Source organism: Pogona vitticeps, chromosome 3 (assembly GCF_051106095.1).
Source record: "Pogona vitticeps strain Pit_001003342236 chromosome 3, PviZW2.1, whole genome shotgun sequence".
Lineage (NCBI taxonomy): Eukaryota > Metazoa > Chordata > Lepidosauria > Squamata > Agamidae > Pogona > Pogona vitticeps.
In genome coordinates, this window is record NC_135785.1 from 17343817 (window position 1) to 17351210 (window position 7394).

General features: G+C 44.7%; 1 protein-coding gene across 3 annotated transcripts in view; it reads right to left on the reverse strand.

Annotated features, from left to right (window-relative positions):
* Window positions 1–6918, reverse strand: part of SKIL (SKI like proto-oncogene) — a 30410-nt gene extending 23492 nt beyond the window's left edge. For 2 of the 3 annotated variants that reach the window (XM_078389667.1, XM_078389669.1), the window contains exon 1: window positions 6774–6918. The gene's annotated coding sequence lies outside the window, so the exon portion shown is untranslated. Of the gene's footprint in view, window positions 1–3448; window positions 3589–6773 lie in introns of those variants that run through there. The other variant, XM_078389668.1, reaches the window with a different exon arrangement.
* Window positions 6919–7394: the final 476 nt, after the last annotated feature.

A 7394-nucleotide genomic window follows, 5' to 3' on the forward strand; every position in this document is an offset into this window, starting at 1 on the left:
GGCTAAAGCAGGCGGTTAGAGCAGGCAGTTAGGGAACATTTTTACTCCTGGGGCGCAGGAGGAGGAAGGAGAGGCGGGGCAGCTCCAGATCGCCGCTGGGTGCGGGAAGCCGGTGCGCTCCCTGCCCATCCCTGGCATGGGTCTACTCACAAGTAAGCGCCGCTGAAGCCATGGGGCTACTCGTGAGTAAGCACCACCAACAGTGTGGTCCACTCATGAGTAAGCGCCACCGAAGCGGCGGGTCGGAGGGGTTTTGTGGACGGGGCATGTGGCAGTGGCACAGGCGGAGGAAAGAGAAGTGGCCGGGTGCTGGTGCTTCGGAAGCCTGCGAAGCCTCCGCAGAGGCTTCGAACTGGTAAGGGGCTGCTTTTTCCTTTTAAAAAAGTTGTTCTGGGTGGGTTTTGGAGGGTAGGTTTGGGCTGGGGGGGGGATTACATTTCTGTGTTTTGTTTTTTGGTGATTTTTGTTGGCAGTCCCACCATGGACTTGTTTCAGTGTTTATTTTTGGATTTGTTTGTTTTTTGTTTCTTTGCACTCCCAGCATGGGACTTGCAGTGTTTTAGTTTTTATTTTTATTGGTATTTTTTTTCCTTCGGCCAGAATGGATTAATCCGCTTTCAATGCATTCCTATGGGAAATGGTGCTTTGACTTACAAACATTTTGACTTACAGCCACCGTTCCAATACGGATTAAATCAAGGCACCACTGTAATGCATTTAAGTGCCCAACTCCACAACTGTACAATTATTTGATCCACCTTCCTGCATAATCACTGGAGACCCACTTCTGTCTTGGAACTCAATAGATCTGCATATGGTGTAGTCTGGTTGAAAACATGGGGGAATGTCTATTGCTTATGAAAATAAATACTTTCATATATAAGTAATATTCTTGGAACCTGTATGGTCAAAAAGTCAAACTTGTCTCCAATATATGGCAAATTCAGACTAGAACAGAGGAAAGACTAACCATACTTATTTTATGATCTGTTTCTGTTTCTTATGATCAACACAGAACTGAAATCAGATGAGACTTCATTTATGGAAGCCCTATTCCTATACCAGCTGCTAAAAAACCAACAATATCCGTGTTCTTTTGTACAGTACAAAGCACTACCAAAACCAAACCTTTTCGTACAATACACGTATTGCCTATTTTTCTTCCCTTCTGTGTTCTATTAACATATTTCTGGATACATTTTCAGCATTAGAGTTTCTCTCTTACCAACAAAGGTGGAGAGGAAAATGTGCTACCTATATGCTGCCCTGTAGCGCGTAAAGTACACTGGGGAGTTTACACTTTAAATACGGAGGCTACACTTCCCACCCCCACCCCCACGAGCTGGGTACTCAATTTGCCAACCTCAGAAGGATGGAAAGTTGAGTCAATCTTGAGCCAACTATCTGAATCCATTGAGATTGAACATGGGTCATGAGCAAAATATTTGACTGCAGTACTGCAGTTCACCACTGTACCACAAGTTTAGTCATGCGGTCTTGTAAAGCACTGGTTCTTAACCTTGGGTTACTCAGGAGTTTTGGACTGCAACTCCCAGAAGCCTTCACCACCAGCTGTCCTGACTGGAGTTTCTGGGAGTTGCAGTTCAAAAGCATCCGAGTAACAAAGGTTAAGAACCACTGTTGTAAAGTAAGACCCCCATATCCACCATGAACCCATTGTAGGAGCTACTGAGAATACCTGTAACTGCAGATAGCAGTGAACTCTATACACAGCATAGAAGGAGCTTGTACAAAAGCCACAATGGGGCAAGATAAAGCCCACAAGGCCCCATGTATGTTGTATACAGTGCTGTGATAAACTGTGGACAACTGAAACTGAAGATACTATCCTGTGGATTTGGGGGTCTTACTGTACATGCTCCAAACACCTGAGTTAGTGATCTGTATGTCAGACTATTAAAAATAATAAATAAATGCTAGCTTTCAGCCCATACAGGCCTTCATCAGGTGGGGCACTAATTTATGCATGGTGCTGGAAAAATAGAAGTGTTCCAAAAATTATGGCTAGATGTCTGTGCTAGTTTCAAAATGAGGGATGCAAAGTCAATCCAGGACTGCTGGTTTTAAATTTTACCTCTGGTAATGTTGACTGAATTGTCTCAAACTCATCAGAAAGAAAGCTGCCAGCCACTTGGCATCACCCAACCACCCATACTTTACATTTAAACAAAAGTGTTCCTTTTCTTTGGCTGAGGAGTGGGATGACAAAGAAATGCAGCAAATGTCTTATTGGAGAACTTGGGATAAAATTTAGTTTACTACTAGTTAAGCCAAATTAATTCTATTAAATAATGGTTGGAGAAAAAGTTGTCTTGTCTAAGAGAAGGGGGAGTGATTTGTGAGCCACAACACACTTGTACATTTTACTTGTGTGAGTGCACATATGCTCTAAGCCTATTCATAATACTGTACTTAAAAGCCTTAAGACAGTGAGAGGGTAATTCTCAGAACCCGGGATCTGACAGTAATAATGAAGAATGTAAGAAATATTGTGGACTCCAACGAAGATTTGTTTGAAGTGGGAGATTTTAAAAATAAATAAAGACAAAGACAGCAAAAACATGAACAAACACAGTACTGTACTCAATAATGTATCAGGTATTGACATCTTTGCAAGTCTTCCCAGGAAAGGAGACCCAGAGCTCTACAATGATCTCAATCTTGAAAATACAGGCAAACACAGTGAAGATAACAGCAAAGAGGTCTTCACATACTATCTTTGACTAGGAAGGAGAAAGTGAAACGGCTACCCTTGATTAGGATTGGAGGGGTTCTACAGGGGTCTAGATGGGTCATTTCATTTTTCACATTGTTTTCAACATCTTTTTTTAATTTCAGGTAACACAAAGTGTTGTTTGCATACCTTGAATAATAATTGGTTTTTAATCGATTTTTAAAGAAGTGCATATTTCACATATGAAAAATTAAATAGTTTAGGAGAACAGACCTAGTTCAATGTTTGTATTAAAATAACTATGTTTATGGTTTTGGGGGGTTGCCCCTCAGTGACGCCTATGCTCCTAAAAAATTAATGATTTTTGTAAGTGGTCGTTCGACTAGATAGGTGGGGTATAAATAAATAAATAAATAAATAAATAAATAAATAAATAAATAAATAAATAAATGCAGCTTATTAACCAACTTCTATTTCTCATTACTAAACCTTTGAACGTTCAACATATTCTTTCACCAAACGTATCAAAACCACATTCTACATTATGCTCCAAAGATAACCTGAATTTTTCAATTCCCACTATCATGTCTTCTAAAACTATCCTAACCTGTGAAAAATCAGGGGGAATGATTTCCACTAAAAACTATAGACGCCCTCAACATACTAATACCCACTCGAATTCCAATTATGTAGTAGTTCCAATGCAATAGACATCACAAAATTCCTTCTCAAACCTCATTTCACTGTAATTACCTTACACGAAACCGGGCCTTCTCGGCGGTGATTCCTCGCCTCTGGAACAATCTCCCTCCTGAGATTTGCGCGGCCCCCAATCTGGGCACTTTTAAAAGTCAATTTAAAACATGGCTCTATATTCAGGCCTTCCCTCCAGCTAATATCTGATTTTTATTTTAATTTTTCCTTTACTTATTTTCTATTCTATCTTTGTATTGTATCTGCTATAGTATGCTTTATGTAATATTTTGTATTATTTTATTGTTTTATTATATTGGAAGCCGCCTAGAGTGGTCTTATAGGCCAGATGGGCAGAGTATAAATAAATAAAATAAATAAATAATTCGCCTTTGGAACGTTTAAATAAATACATATGAGTGTGTGTAGTGTGCCATCAAGTCAAACTGACTTACAGTGACCCCAATAGGGCTTTCAACATAAATGAGATATTCAAAAAATGGTTTTACCAGTTCCAACCCCACAGTGAGTTTCCACGGCCAAGTGGGGATCTGAACCCTGTTTTCCAGAGTCCAACCTTTTTAACACTGCGGACCGGTTTGGGGAAGGCTGGGCACCCCCTGGCACTCACGTGCATGCGCAAAGGGTGCTCGGAGGCACTCATGCGCATGTGCGAAGGGGTGGGGGTGCTGGCGCAGGCACTCATGCACATGCACAAAGGGGCTGTGCGGGGGGGAGATCTGTCTCCACGGCCCGGTCTGACCCAAGCCACAGACCTGCACCAGGCTGCGGAGTGGGGACCCCTGCACTACACCACACTGGATATATGCATAACAATATAAAAATTCCTAATTTAAGGTTTCCTGTGACAGTCTGCTTTTCAAACTATTCTCTTAATGCAGTGATTCTGAAACTATTTCAGGGAATTCTGAAACATATAAGGAGATCCTCAATTAGAAGGCAGCAGACACAGTGCCATAAATCTCAACAAAACCAATTTTTCTTTGTATAACATAATCAGAGGTCTAATATACTCAAAGGTTCACTCATTTGAGGATATTGCTGCACTATCAGCAAGACCACTTGGGAATGATTTGACCATTCACACAGAAATTGATCCTGCCAATACATTAGTGAAGTGGCTAAATAAGCAAGTAACTTCAGTATACTACCAAATTAATCACTTCCCCTACTTCACAGGGGGCAGGGGAATTAAGAACATTTTTAAAAATTGGATATAGACTATTGCTGATATGCTGCATCAGTTATTTAATAAATACCAAAAATCTTTTCTTTGCCTTCTCTTAAAGGGAAAGACTACCTGCAGCCAAAGCCACAGCTGTGGATTTGACTGTGGGAGGTTTCTCGAGGAGTCTTTTAGGGGGGGGGGGGAGACAAAGAAAAATATTTTAATTTTTTTAAAAATATGACTATTGTAGTGCATCAGTGATAATCTACATACAATCTACATAAACTTTTCTTTTTTTCTTCTTTCTTTTACTTCCCCTCTGCCAAGCAAGGGAAGTGATTAATTTGCCGGTACCCTGAAGTGGCTTTCTTATTAAGTTGCTTCACGATGCTGGCAAATTGAAAGAGGAAGGCTTGCTTTGGGTCAGTTCCAGCAATCATGCAGTGGAACTGATCCAAACCAAAGCAATCCTATCTGCACCAGAAAAGCAGACACCCCTAACCGGGGCCATAAAAGTGCAGGCAGGAATGCTGTGGGGGTAAAGCTGGTGCACTCTAGCAAAACTGTTGTCTGATTACTGTCTTTACGAACACACCAGCCAGTCCCTGCAGCACTCCAAACAACGGGCAAAACAGCCTGTGTAGTCAGCCTCACAGCTTACCACAAAACAAAATCAAGGCCCAACAAACTGCACAAATCATACATGTAATCCAGAATATTTCCTAGAATTTTCTGTCAAATACAAGAATAACAAGGCTATGTTACCAGAGTTCTTTATGAAACAATTTGTTACTAAAAAGAGTTCCTTGAAGTTAGTTTTAAAGCCACAGTCTAAGGCTTCCTTGTCTATGAACTCTTGAAGCCTCCCAAACCTCAGAAGAAAACAATTTAAAAACCATAGCCAAAGAAGCCAAAACAAAATTAAAAAGCAAAATACAAAAACATGGTGGTGCCTTCAAGACTAATTTTCATACTCCAGTGTGAGCTTCTGTAGATTCATCCACTTCATCAGACTCCCTAATATGTCTGACTAAGTGGATTAAGTCATAAAAGCTTACACTGGAAAACAGAAGTTAGTCTTTAAGGTAATCACTACATTTTGCATTTTTAAAACGCTGTTTTGGTTTCGTCTGGTTATGCTTACACAGATCAACACGGCTACTACCATTTTAAAAGCCGCTTTGCATACCGTGGTTTAAAACAAGGGGATTCAGCCTGCTTTTGACCCACTGGTTAGGGCTACGAGCACCCCCAAATTATATCTAGCAATCCCTATGAACAGGAGACTCCTCTGTCTTGGAAACTACTGGGAATCTTCTCTTCTCTCCTTCTGGCAGCTGAAGCCCCAGAACTCAAGGAACCTTCCTCTTCTTCCTCCTCCTCTGGTGGAATTTCCCTTCTTTGCCAAGTCCTCCTTTCTCTTTCCCTTCCAGCCTCAGACTAACCTGCTGTTACAGACATTCCTCCCCCAAAGGAGGGGAAGAAGGTTAAGTCTAGCAGCGGGGGGGGTGAGGGGGGAGAGAGGGAAGGGAGACAGACAGACAGGCAGGCAGACAGACAGGGAAGGTTAGGCCCTGTGTGGGGCGGGGAGTCTCCAAAGCCTGACTATAGACGACCGCAGACCGACCGATCAACCCCCCCCCTCTCCTCCTCCTGACTGCTTCCTCTCCTCATGCATATTTATTTCTCTACAGACCTACAGCTCTTATTTTTCTAAAGCTGTTACAGATTTCGTAAAAAGGAACCCGCCGCCTTCCGCCGCCACGGATTATTATTCTCACTCACAGCCACACGCAGGCGATTCCTCCCCTCCCCCCTCCCAACCCCGCGCAAAGAGACAGCAAGTTACAATACAGCCACTCGCCCGTCTGCCCGCCGCCGCCTCCCCCCCCACAACCGCGTTCCCATCCTCCACCCGGACAGGACACCTCTTTTCCCTTCGAATAATCTCACACAGACACGCGTACACACCACAGATCTCGGCTAACCCACAGCTATTCCCTTCCTTCCCCCCCCCCCGAGTCCCTGGGACTATTCCCTTTCTCTCTCCCTGCCCCCACCGGATTACCTCAGAATAACCCTCTTTCATTCCCTTCCCTTCCCCTCCCCTCCCTTCTGGCTTTTCCTCTCTGGGGTCGAGGGTGTCCCTTAGGCCTCCCCCCAGGCGGCTTTCCACAGGAAACGTCCTTTGCTTACCGTGCATCCCAGTCAGTCTCTCTCTCTCTCTTTCTCTCTCTTTCCTTCCCCGGCTGTCCCCAGCCGAAGAGCAGGAGCCGCCGCCGTCGCCGCCGCCGCTGACGCACCGCCCACCCGTGACCTCACTGCAGAGACTGAGCCGGAGGAGGAGGAGGACGACGACGTGATGGTGGAGAAACCACCACCGTGACTGAGAAGGAGACGGCGGCGGCGGCGGCGGCGACAGTGGCGGCGGCGCGCGGGCACGAACCCGCCAGGAGCGCGCGCCCCGCCAAGCCCCGCCCACTGTCTGGGCCGGCTGCCGGCTGGCGCTGCTGGCTCGGAGGGAGGGAGAGGGAGAATGTCTGTGTACTCGAGGCGAGGAGACTCGTGAGGCAGTTAGCTCCCTGTCTGTTGGCGGCGGGAAAACCAGACGGCCTCCGACGCGTCGCCTGACAACAGAGGCGCAGGGCTGAGCTGGTTCTCTCCCTCACAGAATGAACCAACTGTTCCGCTCTGCCACGACCGTATTTAGATTCCCCTTCGCCCGCCTTTCCTCATCTTTTCACGACCATACTTATGGGGTCGCCTCAGCTATACTCCCCTCTCCCTGCCGCATGTTTTCCTCGTTTTTCTTTTTTT